Source organism: Dasypus novemcinctus, chromosome 14, assembly GCF_030445035.2.
Source record: "Dasypus novemcinctus isolate mDasNov1 chromosome 14, mDasNov1.1.hap2, whole genome shotgun sequence".
In the NCBI taxonomy this organism is placed as follows: domain Eukaryota; kingdom Metazoa; phylum Chordata; class Mammalia; order Cingulata; family Dasypodidae; genus Dasypus; species Dasypus novemcinctus.
Window position 1 is genome coordinate 87,914,301 of NC_080686.1, and position 18,620 is coordinate 87,932,920.

Consider the following 18,620-nt stretch of genomic DNA (forward strand, 5'->3'; position numbering starts at 1 on the left):
TATAAAGCATTTCAGACAGTACCTGGCACATTCTAAGTGCTCAATAAATATTAACTATCTGAAGGAAACTGCAAATTCCCATGCATCTCAAGCCTCTAAAATTATGTCTTTGAATCCTAATTTGAGAAACACCTACCTAGTTATCTACCCCTGGTCCTGTGGGTGTGGACCCATTGTAAATAAGGTCTTTTGAAGATATTAGTTCAGTTAAGGTATAGCCTAACTGAATCAGTTTGGGCTTTAATCCAGATTACTAGGGTCCTTTATAAGCAGAATGAAATTTAATGAGAGAAGGCACGGGGAGCAGCCAGAAGCTGGAAGTCAATGGAACCCAGAAGAAAAAGAAGATGCCACCATGTGCATTTCCATGTGATGGAAAAGTCACAGAACCCCAAAGATTGCCAGCCAGCCAGAAGATACCAACACAGGGAAGAGTCAAGCCCTTCTAGCCTCTGAATCTGTAGGCCAATAAATTCCTGTTGTCAAACAGCAGAGATCCACACTCAGCCCCCAATATGGCACCATTCGCTGAGGTGATCAGCCTACCACCTGGTGGCAGGTTAATTACATTTGGCCATTTCCACTATGGAAGGGGCAGCAATTTATTTTAACTGGAATAGACACATACAGTATGGTCTATACCGCAGTACAACTTCTTAATAAACAGATAAATAATTGTGTAAGAATAGCCAGAAATAATAGTTATGTACAGCAGGGGAAAGAGAGATTGAGAGATCAGAAATTTTCTTGTTTGTCTGTTTTTATTTTATTATTATTACTGAAATAATGGAAATGCTTTAATAATGATTGAAGTGATGAATGCACAACTATGTGATTATACCAAATGCCATTAATTGTACCATATGGATGGATTGTATGCTTTATTAATATGTATCAATAAAATTGATTTTTTTCAAAAAAAAAATTCCTGTTAAGCCAACCCGTTGTATGGTATTTGTTTTAGCAACTGGGAAACTAAAACAATACCTGAATTAACTGGAATTTCTCTGAAAACCCAAATACTCTAAATATGAATAAATGGAGGAGCTGGGGTAAAGGGAGGGTATGGGGACCATTTATGGAGCAGTAGATAATTATAGGATAGGGCTAAATGTGAGTGGTAAAGGGAAGTTCAGAGAAAATAAGAGGGTGTTGAAGATGTGCAGGTTAGAGAGAGTAACAGAAATGGAAGAGAGAGGAATGGAGGACCCAGAACACAAACTTGGCCTGGGTTTAGCCCAGGCCGCACTTCACTTTGAAAGATGACAAACATCATGCCTCAGTTCATAATCACAGTCTCCTCCTCATCACAAATTGTTGGTGAATCATCAGTCCACTGTAGGCTGCAGCAGGTAAACACTCTCGGAGTTTTGGGCATCACTGTTGCTGGTGAGCACAGGCTGTTTTCTGTCTACCATTTATATCCTTGATGCACGCAGCTATTGATGTCCATGTCAAAATCCTTGAAAATGTTGCTTTACTCAGTGGCACCTTTCATGGTTCCTTCTGTCCGCCTTTTTGTCATTCCCTTATTAAACTTCTCATCCATCAAGTGCCTGCCTTAGTATTCTCATCCCTGGAAAGTCCCTGTCCCATCAGGGTTGTGGTGAATAAATTGCTCTCTTACAGTGAAAACCACAAAGTCTTATTAGAGAAATTAAGAAGGCATAAATAAATGGGGAGAAAAACCAATTCAAGTTTGCATCCTCAATAGTGTGAGGTGTCAATTCTATTCAGTACAATCCCAATCAAAATCCCAGCTGGGTTTATGTGTCCATATGAATGTGTGGAAAATGGCAATCTGATACTAGAATTCATACTGAAATGCAAATGTAGCAATGTAGCCTTGTAGAAAGAACATGGGCAGCCATGAGTTCAAATCCCAACTCACTGGCTGCAGCGTCAACATATAAAGTTATCTCTCTAAGCCTTGGTTTTTGGTTTTGGTTTTGTTTTTCCTTAAAATCTACCCCCACAAAATTATGAGGGCAAAATGAGACAGTCTATGTAAAATTCAGTACCTAACATATAGCAAGGGCTCAACAACTTATAAGTAGTATCAAAAGTTGTGAATATAAGAAAATTAGGGTCTAGACATGTCAGAGGCTCATGTAACTTTAGAGCTGATGGAAAGAGGTTCCAGTTAGGGTCTCTATTAATATTCCTTCAACATCCCAACCCTCTGCAATCTCGCTGTCCAGTTTCCGAAGGACAAGCCTGGAGATATAAATTCGAGAACAGTCATGACCTAGGTTTCATTTAAAGTTATGGGACTGGCTGGATTCCCATTGGGATCAAGTAAAGATGGAGACGAGGGGAGGGTTTTGGCACTACTCGTCACTGAGAGATTGTTAAGAGGCAGGGGAGCCAGTGAGGTAGAAGGAAAGCCAGAGCAAGATGGTGTTTACTGTCCTTCTCTCTGTATGTAAGAGTAGAAGCGCCTGTAATGACGCTTATCTGATGCAATACTGGTTATTTTTATTGTTGGGAGTTCGGATAATTTTTTTAAACTTTCTTCTTTGCCCTTGTCTGTGTTGCTTAAATTGTTTATGACAATTATGTATAATTTTTAGCAAAAACAAAGTCTTTACTCTAAAGAAAGGATCTATGGAACACTTCTGGTATGAAAAACAGCTGAGAAATCCTGAATAAATCCTGAAGGGACAATCCCCTCTATTAATATTTTACATTCCTCCATACAAATCATTCACTACTGCCTTTCATCTTTACCAATGTGGCACTTCATTACAAAAGATTTAACCTATATTTGGAAAGTATTCATCACAGGCAAGAAATGTATCTCACAGATGCATAATGGAAAATAGAAAAAAGGAGCTATTAATCAGAGCTAAAATCTCCTGGGCTCAATTTCATGCTCCATGAGACTCATATTTATCTTCCCACTAACACACCCAGAGGCAACAAGATGGTGACTTTCCCACCCCAAACACAAAAAACATGTGTGCACATACAAACACCTACCCAACTTTCTAAGGGGAATATTTTGTATTTTTCCCCCTTCCACGCTACCTGTAGCGTTTGAAGTTGGGGAGAGATGTTGGTCAAGATAAAGATAAACAAAAAGGCTGTGAAATTTCTTCTCTTCAAATTTTAAACTTGCATTCTTAGTAAGGCTTCCAAATATTTAGATGCTACAAGAACTATTTTTGAAAAATGACACCATCTTTGAGTCCAGAAGAAAGGTTAGTGGAAAGATTTTTGAATATGTCTTGTTTGTTTTGGAAGGAAAATAAGACAAAGATTCAGACTTTTCTGAACACATTTTCAAGGGACTTATGTCCAAATTCAACATATATTGACACATACTCTGCAGCAGCCATGGAGATAGGAACTGGGAGTATAAAAGACATTTTATTTAAAGCCAAAATTCCTATTTAAGTCCTAATATTTTCAATTACTGCTATTCAACAGTATCCATTCCGAGAGGATTTCATTTCCTTGCCCTCTTGTCATTAGAAGTGGCTATGTGACGTGATTTGGCCAATGAAACGAAGAACTGACCTTTTTCCCCTCTGGGTGCAATCATTTAATTGTCTGTGCTCCACTATCCGGCTCTTTCTTCTCCTCTCACTGGAAGGTCCCTGAAATTGAAGAGGTCTGGAAGAGTGAGCCAGTGTCAGAGGACAGCTATCCTGGAGATTTGTTCCAACCTATAGCAGAGTTTGCATTACAGAAAAATAAACGGTTTTGTGTTAAGTCAGTGTGATTTAGGGATTGTTTGTTATGACAGCAAAACTTAGATCTGTTCGTTACCTTTATGAAATTGAATGCCTTCCTCATGTCTGCTATTTTATCTAAGGACCCATTCATTTGGGGACCAGGATATTTGTTTTGCCTAAGTAGTATATAGGGAAACAGGATTCTCTTTTCCTCTGTGTGATTTGTGAGCTTAATGTGAGTCTGGAGACAGAGACATAGATTTGGGAGTGAAAAACATTTAAGAAGTGGATAAATCCTTGCAAGTGGATGACATTGTTCATGGAAAACATGTAAATGAGAAGATAAGGGGATTTAGGATGGAGCCCTGAGAAACAGCAACATTGAAGGGCTAACCAGTGGAAGAAGAAAGAACTGAGGGGGAAAAGTTAGATGATACGACAAAAGAGATAAAGAGAGAAAGAAACTGTGGTCACAGAAGCCAGAGGATGAGAAAGTTTCTAGAGTTTCAAATGCAGCAGCAAAAATCCAGTAAACTGAGGACAAGAAAGTGTTCATTAGATTGGGCCATGCTACTTAACGCGGCACTGGAGGCAGGGTGCTGAACTGTTGGGTATGAAGTGTAATAGAACAGACTTTGCCACCTGAAACTGCTGCTTCAAGTTCAGATCAAGCAAGGAACAAACGTCAAAACAACCAACAAAATCAAAGACGAGTACACTTAAGGTGAAGACACGACACTTAATCTGAAACAAGAAGTTTGGCTACTCAACAGCTTTGAAAGAGCACTTCCCAACACTGTTAGTAGTGTTTGTTTCCTTCAGTGCTGTACTGTGAGGCTGCCCAGTGCAGCAGCAGTGGTAATCTTTATTAGCTTGATAGATCATTTTCCCTCACTCTTTTTTTTTTAATACTAGCAACTTCCATGCTTTGAAACACATGCTGAAAAAGAGGAATGAGGAAATACTATGGAAAATGTAATAATATTTGATTATTACTGTGGGATGAGCTTTGATCCAAATCTTCTCTACAACAATGGACTTTGATGGGTACCCCAATGGTACTTCAGCAGTACTCTGTGAAAATGGGGTTATTGAAGAACTGGTAACCTCTTATGGATTTACTCAGTGTTCAGTATGTCAAGCTAGAATTCTCTTCCACTGTTCACAGTATAACGGCAACCTGCAAGACTTAAAAGTAGGAGATGATGTTGAATTTGAAGTATTATCTGACCAGTGGTCTGGGAAGCCCATTGCTGTTTAACTGATGAAGATAAAACCAGAAATCCTCCCTGACGAATGAATTAATGGACAAGAAGTGTTTTATCTGGCTTACACCCGGAAAGATGTCAAAGAGAACATTCAGCTGGAAACCAGAGATAAAATAAACTTTGTAACTGATAAATGAAACATACTGGTGCTGCAAGTGCTCATAATATTATGCTGTTGAAAAAGCCCACTGTCAAGGAGTAGAGCCAGCCATGAAGGAGGCATTTGGCTTTATTGAACGAGGTGATGCTGTAAAAGAGATACTCTTTCACTATAGTGAGTTTAAGGGTGACCCAGAAGACTTACAGCCTGGAGATGACGTGGAGTTCACAATCAAAAGACAGAAATGTAAGTAAGTTGCAACAGATGTCAGGCTATTGCCTCAAGGAACTGTCTTTTTTTTTTTTTTTTTAAGATTTATTTTTATTTATTTCTTCCCCATATTCCCCCATTGTCTGCTCCCTGTGTCCATGCACTGTGTGTTCTTCTGTGTCTGCTTGTATTCTCATTAGGCTGCTCCAGGAACCTATCCTGGGACCTTTCGGAGTGGGAGAGAGGGGATTACACTCTTGTGCCACCTCATCTCTCTGTTCCGCTACGTCTTCTTATTCTCTCTTGTTGCATCATCTTGCTGTGCCAGCTCTCCATGATGGCTGGCACACCTGAGCTGGTTGGCTTTCCCATGGGGAGCAGCTTTGCCTTGCTTAACAGCTTTCCTGCATGGAGTAGCATTCCCACGCAGGGTAGCACTTCTGCGTGGGGCTGCATTCCTATGTGGGTGGCACTAGGCATGGGCCAGCTTGCCCTCTCCAGGAGGGCCTCAGCATTGAACCCTGGACTTCCTATATGGTAGACAGGAGCCCAAATGGTTGAGCCACATCAGTTTCCTGGAACTATCATTTTTTAAGATATCAGCACTGAACATTTTGAAGGAACTGTAACCAAAGTGATCCCTAAAGTACCCAGCAAAAATCATAATGACCAATTGCCAGGATGCATCAAAATTGACTTTGTGATTCCTAAGGAACTTTCCTTTAGAGACAAAAATACAAAATTCAAGGTGACCCTGCTGGAAGGTGGCCATTTTAGGTTTAATATTTCAACAGACAGATGTGACAAACTAGAACTAGCAACCAACATAGATGTTCTATCAAATACATTTCAGTTCATTGATGAAGCCAGAGAAATGATTGTGATTGCTGCCATGGGAGATGCTTTTGGTTTCATCAAGTGTGTGCATCGTGGTGTCTATATGTTCTTCCCCTTCAGTGAAATTCTTGATGGGAACCAGCTTCATACTGCAGATGACGTGGATGTAGTTTCTGATATGCTTTCTGCCCGAAGAAATCATGCTATTAAGATTAGAAAACTTCCCAAGGGCACAGTTTCAATTGATTCCCATTCAGATCATTATTTTCTGGGCACTGTTGAAAAAGAAGCCACTTTTTCCAATCCCTAAACCACTAGCCCAAATAAAGGCAAAGGGAAAGAGGCTGATGGTGGCATTATTGCTTATGGTGATTGTGGTATAAAACAGACTATTGCTTTTCAAGCCAAGGATGTGGAAATTACTATTTCTCCACAAATAAGAGCTAAGGTTGAGTTTAGTATTAGTGTCAGAGGCCTGGGCAGCAGGTTGCAACTTGTGTGTGACTTTTAGGTTGTAATTCCAAAAGGCTCTTGGGTTACGTGGCAACTCTGAAGGCTCATGTTGGATTTATTGAAACAGCCAGTCATGATAAGGAAATCTTTTTCCATTATCATGAGTTCCCAGGTGATGTCAGTGGCCTGGAACTGGAGGACATGGTAGAGTACAGTTTGTCCAAAGGCAAAGGCAACAAAGTCAGTACAGAAAAAATTAACAAAACACACTCAGTGAATGGCATTGCTGAGGAAGCTGATCCCACCATCTACCCTGGTAAAGTCATTCACCCCCTGAGGAGTGTTGATCCAACACAAACTGAGTACCAAGAAATGATTGAGATCATGGAAGAAGGGGATATGAAAGGTGAAATCTATCCATCTGGCATAGTTGGAATGGCCAACAAAGGGGACTACCTGCAGAAAAGGGAGAGTGTCAAGTGCCAGTTGTGTGTCCTGGGCCAAAATGCAAAGACTATAGCCTACAACAGCCTACGCAGGGCTCAGTGGAGTGTGTGAAGGATCAGATTATCTTCATTAACTATGAAGTAGGAGATAGCAAGAAGCTCTTTTTCCATGTGAACAAAGTTCCAGATGGCATTATTCTACAGGCAGGAGATGAGGCGGAGTTCTCAGTGATTCTTAATCAGCGCTCTGGCAACTGCAGCACCTGTCATGTCTGGTGAGTCTGCGAGGGCCTGAAGGTTGTTGCAGCTCCAAGACCTGATCAGTTTGTCAATCACTTGAAGAGCATCACCCTGGAAGATACCAGTGCTCCTCACTTAATGGTTCTTCATCAGCCAAGGGGACCAGATAACTCAATGGGATATTTGGTGCAGAAAGAGATCCATTAAGCTGGTGTCATTGACTAATCACATCATTAATCCACGATGATCAAGTTTGAGGGATTCTGGTGAAGGGCCCTTCCCAAAACTGGAATACTTATTCTTTTGAGCTATTACACCAATTTTAATATCTTCCTCATGTTTGTTTTCATATTTTTAAAACTACGTTTAAGAAAAACATTTAAAACTTATGCACAGTTGCAGCCTGGAAAACTTAAGGTAGCGCCTTATCAATTTTAAGAGTTTTTTTTGGTGCATTTAACATAACCGGTAATTGCAAAATCTACTCTGCCTGTGTAAGGCACAGGCCAATGATCTTGTTGGCCCTATGAATTTCTGCACTTGATATTCAGTGGGTACTCTACCCTCATTACTGCTGGCAAAATGTTCTGCCTTAGCACTTGTTGCATTTTCTTTCCTGTTCATTATGCTTTAATTCTGAGAAGCATATGGGGGTAGAATATATTACCTTTTAAAATTTTTTAAATTAAAGAATTTGTAGAGGCAAACCATTTCCTTAAGTTGATGGCCAAATGTTAAAATGTGGTTTGTTTGGGTTTTTTTGCAGCACTACTTTTTTATTTTATTTATTTTATTTTTTAATATATTTTTATTAGAGAAGTTGTGAACCAGCAGAATAATCATGTATGGGTACAACAGCCCTCCATCAATACCTTACATTGTTGTGGAACATTTGTTTAGATTATGAGGACATCATCAGATTATTACCACTAACTATGGGCTATAGCTTACATTTGGTATAATTTTTCCATACCCCATTATTAGCACAGCACCTTCTTTGATGTTGATGCAGGAATATAACAACATTGCTGTTAACTGTAGTCCATTAGTCACATTAATTGTACTTTCCCATGCATCTCATGTTCTTACCACTTTTTAATAGTGATGTACATTTGTTCTGGTTCATAGGAAAAGATTCTAGTATTTGTACTATTAACCACAATCCTCATCCCCCTCTGGAGTCCCTATGTTATTCAGTCCCTGGATTATTCTCTAGCTTTCTTTCAATTGACATTTACATCCCCAGACTACCCCTTTCAGCCACAATCCCATTTATAAACCAGCTGCGTTAGTTATATTCATACAATGTGTTACCATCAATTCTATCCATTTCCATATTTTTGCAGTCAAGTTAATTACAATTCTACATACGTTAAGTATCAGTACCCCTTCTCAGCCCTTATCCTATCTCCTAGTAACCTACACACTAGGTTTTAACTCTATATGTTTATTCTTCATATTTAGTTCATATTAGTGAGACCTTGCAATATTTGTCCTTCTGTGTCTGGCTTATCTCACTCAGCATAATGTCTTCAAGATTCATCCATTTTATCCAATGTGTTCCAATTTCATTCCTTCTAACTGCAGCATAGTATGTATATACCACAATTTGTTTATCCATTCATTGGTGGGTGGACAGTTGGGTTGTTCCCATCTCTTGGCAATTGTGAATACTGCTGCTGTGAAGATTAGTGTGCAATGCCTGTTTGCATCAGTGTTTTCAGTTCTTCTGGATATATCCTTGTAGAGGGATTGCTGGATTATATGGCAGTGCTATATTTAGCATCCTGAGGAACCACCAAACTGTGTTCCACAGAGGTTGTACCATTTTACATTCCCACCAACAGTGAGGAGTGCTCCTATTTCTCCACCCTCTCCAGAACTTTGTTTTCTGTTTTTTAAATGATGGCCATTCTGTAAGGTGTGAGTGATATCTCACTGTAGTTTTGATTTGTATTTCCCAAATAGCTAATGATATGGAGCATTTTTTCATGTGCTTTTTTGCAATTTGTATGTCCTCTTTGGAAAAATGTCTGTTTAAGACTTTTATCTATTTTTTAATTGGATTGCTTGCTCTTTTCTTGTTGAGTTGTATGATTTCTTTATATAGCATAGAAATCAAACCCTTATCATATATGTGATTTCCAAATATTTTCTCCGATTGAGTGGGCTGCCTTTTCACCTTCTTGACAAAGTCTTTTTTTTTTTTTTAAAGATTTATTTATTTATTTAATTCCCCTCCCCTGGTTGTCTGTTTTCTGTGTCTATTTGCTGCGTCTTGTTTCTTTGTCCACTTCTGTTGTTGTCAGTGGCAGGGGAAGTGTGGGCGGCGCCATTCCTGGGCAGGCTGCACTTTCTTTCATGCAGGGCGGCTCTCCTTACCGGGCGCACTCCTTGCGCGTGGGGCTCCCCTATGCGGGGGACACCCCTGTGTGGCACGGCACTCCTTGCGCGCATCAGCACTGCGCATGGGTCAGCTCCACACAGTTCAAGAAGGCCCGGGGTTTGAACCGCGGACCTCCCATGTGGTAGACGGACGCCCTAACCACTGGGCCAAAGTCCGTTTCCCCTTGACAAAGTCCTTTGAATCACAAAAGTGTTTAATTTGAGGAGGTCTCATTTATCCATTTTTTCTTTTGTTGCTTGTGTTTTTGGTGTAAGGTAAAACATTATTTTTCATGTCATTTATAATCTTGTCACAGTCTACTTAACAAAATTTAGTTAGATTTCAGTGAAAATTATCTTCCAGAGTAGTTTTTTTTTCTTGGGATGGGGGTAACTTTACTACAATTAGAATGTTTGGTGCAGAATTTCATGCAAATGAGGTGTGACAGCAATGTGATAATTTAAATGTATTTAAACAAACAAAAAGGGCAAATGCACAAAGTTGCTGCTCTTAGATCACTGTAGCTTCTAGGACCCAATTTCTTTTACTGATTTAAAAACAAAGCAAAATAATAATAATGAAAGAAAGTACTCATTAGAAATGATGGGTGGAACACATATAATTATGGCCTCATTGTAATAAAATACAATTTAAAATTTAAAATACATTGTAATAAAATTCAAATGGGCTAAAAAGACCTAACTTCACAAGTTCAGAGTTCATAGAAGACTAGATGACAGCAACACAATTGTATTTAGTCTGCCAAAGCGGTGTTAATGTAAAGTACCAGAAATCCACTGGCTTTTATAAAGGGTATTTTTGTTTTGTTTTGTTTTTGTTTTGTTTTTATTTTTTTATTTAAAAAAATTTTTTTAGTTTTCCATTTATTTTTTTCCTTTTTTATTTTTTTAAAATGTTACATTAAAAAAAATGAGGTCCCCATATACCTCCCACCCCCCTCACCCCACTCCTCCCACATCAACAACCTCTTTCATCATCGTGGCACATTCATTGCATTTGGTGAATACATTTTGGAACACTGTTGCACCATATGGATAGTGGCTTACATTGTAGTTTACACTCTACCCCAAATCTTATAGCTACAAGGCAGTAGAGAATCCAACTCAAAGTTGTCTTCTCGCCAAAGTCAGTGGTCACGTGTTAAAGCAAGATGGTCACTGGTCTCTACCTGGTCTCTCCTTCCTGGGCTTCCTTTTCCTCTTAAGTCTCCATGGGCCCAGCTTCTTCCCATCTCAGCTGTAGGCTAGTGTAGGGCTTGTCTCTCAGGTCTTCCTATATCAGTTTCTGGCATAAGGCTGGTTTCTTTCTGGGCTTTCTCAGTTGCTCAGCTGCAAACTATCAGGTGAATGGCTCATCTCTTTTCCCAGGGCCCCAGGATCAAAAACGACAGAGCTGTCTCTTTCCTGAGTGTCTTCTTGAGTGAGTTCCATTTATATCAACCGACCAAGGGGGCAGGAACTCAACGCCCAATTGGCATGGTCGAATCAAAAGCCCTAAATTGATTTTATCAAGTAAACATAAATCCTTTGAATTTAATACAATCAAAGGGTATCCTACCCAGAGGAATAGATTAGTTTACAAATGTAATGTTTCTTTTTTTTTTGGGATTCATTAAATAATCTCAAACTGCCACAACAATGATACAATACTGAAAGCAAATGCAGTGGTAATGAACTTAGTTGACCAAAAAAAGATGAAAACCAAGCTTGAAATGTAGCAACTATAAGAAGGTTAAAGTTAAGCAGCAGAGCCTTAGAAAGGCATAGGAATTTGAGGCATCAGGTACTCAGGTACCTCTGAAGGTGGAGATATAGTTGGAATAAAAACAGAAGATATGTGTATGCATATATATTATAAACCCAGATACCCCCCATCCCTTGAAGCTGAGAGATTGCCCCCTCCTTACCCTTGCAGAAATCTAGAAGTTTACTAGTGGAGAGACATGGACTTGGGGGCAGCAGGAACACCTGAGAGTAGGGGAGGCATGCCAAAAATAAGGGGATTGAGCAAAAGCAGAAATGCCTTGACTCAGGGCACCACTGGCAGTCTTCTCCCAATCCACTTCAGCAACACTGGTAGCCATGCTATTGGAGGTTTCTTCTTTGAGTGCCCAATAAAAGAGCTCAGCCAGACTATTCTACAATGAAGCCCACCAATTACCCAGCACTGTCAACCACGTTTCCAAACATCTTTTTATTGTCTCACTTTTAAATACAAAATGTGGGCCAACAATCAAAAATCACTAGTCAATTGAAGAAAGCCTTTTTTTAAAAGATTTATTTATTTATTTAATCCGCCCCCCCCCCTTGTCTGTTCTCTGTGTTTGCTGCGTCTTGTTTCTTTGTCTGCTTCTGTTGTTGTCAGCGGCACGGGAAGTGTGGGTGGTGCCATTCCTGGGCAGGCTGCACTTTTTTCGCGCTGGGCGGCTCTCCTTCCGGGCACACTCCTTGCGCGTTGGGCTCCCCTATGCGGGGGACACCCCTACGTGGCATGACACTCCTTGCACGCATCAGCACTGCGCCTGGGCCAGCTCCACACGGGTCAAGGAGGCCCGGGGTTTGAACCGCGGACCTCCCATGTGGTAGACGGACGCCCTAACCACTGGGCCAAGTCCGTTTTCCCGAAGAAAGCCTTAAACATGGAAAGAATGAGCTAAAATAGTCAGCATTTAAAAAATGAACTCTGAGAACACAGGGAACAAAATGAAAAGTTTTGAAAATGTATATAACATTAACATCTTGGCCAAATATAATAAGAGATGATGCAACAAGGGACACAAGAAGAAAAAACATAATGAGAGACACAACAAAGCAGGAAATGGAGGTGTCTCAAGTGATTAGGTGCTTCCCTCCCATTTTGGAGGTTCCAGATTCAGTTTCCAGTGCCTCCTGAAGACATAGCATACATCAAGTGCAAACCATGAGGGGGTGGGGAGAAATAAATAAATAAACAAACAAAATATTTTTTTAAAAAGAAAAGTTCTTGCATCAGTGAAAAAACAGGAGTCTATAAAAATAGGAATATCCAGAGGACAACAATAGATTTCTTATGAGGGCTGAGAAGGGATAGCTGATGCTTAATGTATGTGAAATTTTTAATAAGATTGACTTTAAATGTCAGGAAATGGATGGAATTGATGATAACACATTATAGTAAGTATAAGTAACACCACTGACCTATAAATGTAAATGTGGCTGAAAGGGGTGGTCTAGGGACATAAATGTCAATATAAAAAAAGCTAGAGGATAGTCTTGGGATTGTATAACATAGTGAGCTTGGTGGTGGATGAGATTTGTGGATAATAGTACAAATAAAAGAATGTTCTATGAACTAAAACAAATGTACATCACTATTACAAAGTGTTAAGAATATGGTGGCGGTGGACTTGGCCCAGTGGTTAGGGCGTCCGTCTACCACATGGGAGGTCCGCGGTTCAAACCCAGGGCCTCGTTGACCCGTGTGGAGCTGGCCCATGCACAGTGCTAATGCGCGCAAGGAGTGCCGTGCCACGCAGGGGTGTACCCTTCATAGGGGAGCCCCACGCGCAAGGAGTGCGCCCCATAAGGAGAGCCGCCCAGCACGAAAGAAAGTGCAGCCTGCCCAGGAATGGCGCCTCGCACACGGAGAACTGACACAACAAGATGACGCAACAAAAAGAAACACAGATTCCCATGCCGCTGACAACAACAGAAGCGGACAAAGAAGACACAGCAAATAGACACAGAGAACAGACAACTGGGGTGGGGGGACGGAAAGGGAGAGAAATAAATAAATCTTAAAAAAAAAAAAGAATATGGTGATACATGGGAAAAATACAACTGATGTAGCTTAAGGACTAGTTAGTGGCAACGAAGGTACTGTATCAATGCTAAGGGTCAACAGTGGAGGGAGTATAAGGAGATTAAGGATTTCTCTTTCTGGAGCAATGAAAACATTCTAAAATTGACTGAGATGATGACAGCACAACTCTGTGATGAAACTGAGAGCCACTGAGTACACACATTGAAGGATCGTACAGGGCATGGGACTGTATATCACTGCGAACCCTGTGGTGGATGATGGAGTGCACTTAAGAGTACAAATATGAGGTCAGGAGGTGCAAGAGAGTTTAAAAGAGAAAACATTTTTTGAAAGTGCAAGGGAGAAACTTGTCAAGAAACAAAGTAAAGTTCTCAAAGCAAAGGTCATTTGTTCCATATTAATAGGGTCCATTGAGGGCTCAGAAGTAGATAAAAAAAGACCCTCTCTAAAGCAATGTCATTCAGATCACTGGGGACAAAGAGAAGAGCCTAAGAGTTTCCAGCTTCAAAGTCAATGGTGGGAGGAAGGTGTATGTGAAAGAAACAGTTCAAGTAAAAAGGACTCCATTTCTGAATAGTGTGAGATATCTCAGCAGCAATGTTGGCAGCCAGAAGACAATGGAGCAATAATTTCAAATTTCTGAGAAAAGGTTATTTCCAACTTTAAAACCTACGTCTCGTAAAGCTACTGCAATGGTAGATTATAATATTTTCAGACATCAAAGTCTCAAAATATTTATTTCCCATCATCATATCAGGAAGAATCTGGAAGCTGTGCTACATCAAATTGAAGGGATAAACCAAGAGATCCAGGAAATGAGATCCCACCCAAGAGTGCGGAAAAGGGCATAATTGGCAAAGGGAAGTTCCAGGACAGCAGGTCGGGAGCAGCCAATCTATGTGGGAGGCAATGGGAAGTTGGGGGAGGAGTGCTTCTAAGAAAGAGATGAATTTAATCAACTTTTCTGATGTGGTTGGAGGTATTGGAAGGAGAATTACACTTGTGGGGGAGAATTTGGGAAGGTACTTGTGATAGTTACCTGGAAAACTAACAAAAAATGAAACAATTATTAATTTGAGGAAATAAAAATTACATTAGAAAGGAAATATTATAATTATAAGACTTACCTGTTGTTGGGAATTGAATCATGCCCCTCACAAAAGGCATGTTCAAGTCCCAACCCCTGGTCCTTGGGTGTGAACTTATTTGTAAATAGGACATTTAAAGATGTTATTAAAGTGTGTCCAAAAGTGAATGAGGGTGGGCCTTAATCCAATGTGTTTGAAGTCCTTACAAGCAAAGAAAATTAGACAGAAAAAGAAGCCATGAGGAGCAGCCAGAAGCTGGAAGTCAATGGAATCTGGAAGAAAAAAGACAAAGATGCCACATGTGGATTACCATGTGTCAGAAAAGTCAAGGAATCCCAAAGATTATATGCCAGCCAAAAGATAACCAACTCTGGGAGGAAACAAAGCCTTCTAACCTCTGAAACCATGAGCAAATAAATTTCTGTTAATCCAGTCCATTGTGTGGTATTTGTTTTAGAAGCCAGGAAACTAAAATGCCTATAATAATGCAAAGCAGATGTGGCTCAAGTGATTGGGCTCCTGTCTACTATATAGGAGGTCCCAGGTTTGATTCCTGGGGCTTCCTGGTGAAAGCAAGCTGGCCCACAAGGCAAGCTGGAACATGCAGAGAGCCAGCGCAGCATGATGACCCAACAGGGAAGTGGATGTGGCTCCAGTGATACAGCTTCTGCCTACCATATGGGAGGACCTGGGTTCAATCCCTGGGGCTTCCTGGTGAAAAAGAAGAAGAGAAAGCATGTCCACACACTGAGCCAGTGCCCATGCAAGTGAGTCACACAGCAAGATGATGATGCAACCAGAGAGAGACAAGGGAATAGTCAAGGTGAAGCGCAGCAGAAACCAGGCACTGAGGTGGTGCAATTGATAGGGAACCTCTCTCCACATCAGGAGTCTCCAGGATCAAATCCCAGTGAATCCTAGAGAAGAGAAAATGAGAAGAGAAGACAACATAGACAGCAAAAATAGCAGGGCAGGAGGAGGGGAAGAGGGAATAATAAATAAATAAATCTTTTTTTAAAAAAAGATGACAAAACAGAAGAGACACAGGGGAGGGACACTGGGAGACGTAGCAAACCAGGCAGCTGAGGTGGCTCAAGCAATCGAGTGCCTCTCTACCACATCGAAGGTCCCTGGATTGGTTCCTGATGCCTCCTAAATGACAAGATGAGAAGAGAAGACAAAGGAGACACAGCACAGGGTGAATGGACACAGAGAGCAGAAGCGAGTGCAAAAACACAGTGGGGCAAGGGGGGGGGGTGGAGAATAAATAAATAAATATTAAATAAATCTTTAAAAAATAATATTAACAATATTTATAGGACCATAATAACATAAAATATAATTTAACCAAAAACTGTGATATATGTAAACTGGATGGATAGAGGAGGGGAAGTGTATGTGTATTTATGAGTATATGTGTCATGGGGCAGGGAATTGAAATTATATGAGCTTCTGGTAACTCTATGTTTAACTTTCTGAGGAACTGCTAAACTCATTTCCATAGTGGCTACGCCATATTACCTTTCCACCAGCAATGAGCAAAGATTCCAATTTCTTTATATCCTCACCAACATTTGTAATTTTCTTTTTATATGTAATAGTCTTAGTAGTGAGTGTCAAATGGTGTCTCATGGTTTCAATTTATTTTTTTTTAAGATTTATTTTATTTATTTTTCTCCCCTTCCTCGCCCCCCCATTGTCTGCTCTCTGTGTCCATTCTCTGTGTGTTCTTCTGCGTCCGCTTGTGTTATCAGCTGGCACTGGGAAACTGTGTCTCTTTTTTGTTGCATCATCTTATTGCATCAGCTCTCCATGTGTGCAGCGCCACTCCTGGGCAGCCTGCACTTTTTTCACATGGGGTGGCTCTTCTTGCGGGGTACACTCCTTGCACATGGGGCTCCCCTACATGGGGGACATCCCTGCATGGCACGGCACTCCTTGTGTGCGGCAGCACTGTGCGTGGGCCAGCTCACCACATGGGTGAAGAGTCCCTGGGTATCAAACCCTGGACCTCCTATATGGTAGGCTGATGCTCTATCAGTTGAGCCACATCCGCTTCCCTTTCCCTCTCATGGTTTCAATTTGCACTTTCCTAATCACTAATAATGTTGAGTATCTTTACATGTGCTGATTGGCCATTTGTATATCTTCTTTGGATAAACTTCTCTTAAAGCCCTTTGACCATTTTTAAATTGTTGCTTGCCTTTTATTGCTGTCAGAGTTGTTTATAATATTCTAGGTTCTATAGACTTTTATCAGATATATGATTTGCAAATATTTTTCCCATTCTGTGGGTTGCCTTTTCACTTTCTTGATAGTGTCCTTTAAAGCACAAAAGTTTTTTTAATTTTGATGAAGTTCAATTTATCTATTTTTTCTTTACTTGTGCTTTTGGTGTCATATCTAAATAACTGCCGCATAATCCAAACTCAGATTTTCACTTATGTTTCCTTCTTATAGTTTTAGCTCTTACATTTAGGTCTTTGATCCACTTTGTGTTAATTTTTGTATGTGGTATAAAGTAGGACTCCAAAAACATTCTTTCACATGTGATTGTCCAGGTGTTCTATCACCTTTTGTTAAAAAGACTATTCTCTCCACTGAGTGCTCTTGGCACCCTTGTCAAGAATCAGTTGGCCATAAATATAATGGGTTTATTTCTGGACTCTCAATTCTATTCTATTAGTCTATATGTCTATCCTTATTCTAGTACTACACTGTCCTGATGACTGTAATTTTATTTTGGAGCTTTGATATTTGATCATTCTCCATCTCCTCTCTTCTAGGGCCTAATTGCTCTGGTGCCTTCATGGGCTCTTCTTCCACTCCCTGGTACTTAACTGCTACTGGTCTCCAGGGCTACATCTTTGCCACATTGCCCTTCTCACTCTAGAGCTTTTCCTTGAGTGAACTTGTAACTATGATGGTGTCATCTATCACTTTTATGGTAGTGACCCCCAAATCTATATTTCCAACCCAAACCTATTTCTCAGGTGTCAATTTCATACATCCAGCAATCACTCATATTCCGTGAGTAGAAATTCACTCACCTCCACCTGGATGTCCACCTCAAATTCAGCAGGCCACAATCTGAGCTCATTCTTTGCTACTAAATTATGTTCTTTCCCTGAATTCTCTAATTTATTTGATTATACCCAAATCACACAACAGAGCAATCTGGAAGTCACTCTTGATAACACTTTTTATTTCCTCAATCCAACAAATAAGTATGCTGGGTTTGCCCATTCAGAACCACTCCCTATGCTTTTCCATTCTGCTCTGTGCCTCAGGAGACTGGCTTATTTGAGTTTAGTGATGGATTTATTGGTATCTGGTTTCAGATTGGATTAGGCCAATGGGAGGCACTAGCGGGAGAGGAGGGAGGAAGTAGTTTAAGTTTGGAGTATTTTATTCCCCACTCTTGCTTTTTGTGGTGTCGCCATGGATTACATTCTTCTGCAAAGGCCACAGCTACCAAGGCCTACAAAGGCCAGGGGGCCCTCTGCACATACTACCATCCCTGTGTTCCAGTAAGCACTTCCTCCGCTTCCTCCTTTCAGACTAGGGGTGGTCACGGCTTCTTGCTGGAGTGGCATTCCTTCTTGTTGGTTTCCTTAAATACTACCATACCTTTGTAAATGGTTCCCACATTCCTCTCTCCTCAAATTACTCATTTTGAATGTGCCATCTGTTTCTCTGTTTCTTGCTGGGACTCTGATGGATATGAGAATCAGACCCTGCAACTATTTCTCGAATTCATAATCTCCTCTCTAGGCCTACATATGCGCTATGTGGAAGTGGTGATTTGAAGCTATATGTACCCCCAGAAAAACACATTCTTAAATCTAATGCATTCCTGTGGATGTAAAACCATTGTAAGTAAGACCTTTTAATCAGGTTACTGCAGTTAAGGTGTGTCCCACCTCAATCAGGATGGGTCTTAATCTTATTACTGGAGTCCTTTAGAAGGGAATGATAGCTCCTCCCCAAAGCCGCCTGAGGTGATCTTTGAAAAAGGTTCGCTATTCCCTTGACCCAGAAAACCCCACAAAATCCTGCAAATCCAGAGGTTCAAATCTTCGTGTTCACT

The 18,620-nt window shown here is 40.5% G+C and overlaps 1 long non-coding RNA gene and 1 pseudogene across 1 annotated transcript in view; both read left to right on the forward strand.

Annotated features, from left to right (window-relative positions):
* Positions 1-18,620, forward strand: part of LOC139436426 (uncharacterized) — a 54,144-nt gene that overhangs the window by 5,242 nt on the left and 30,282 nt on the right. The gene's annotated exons all lie outside the window — the stretch shown is intronic.
* Positions 4,683-7,459, forward strand: LOC101440662 (cold shock domain-containing protein E1-like; annotated as a pseudogene).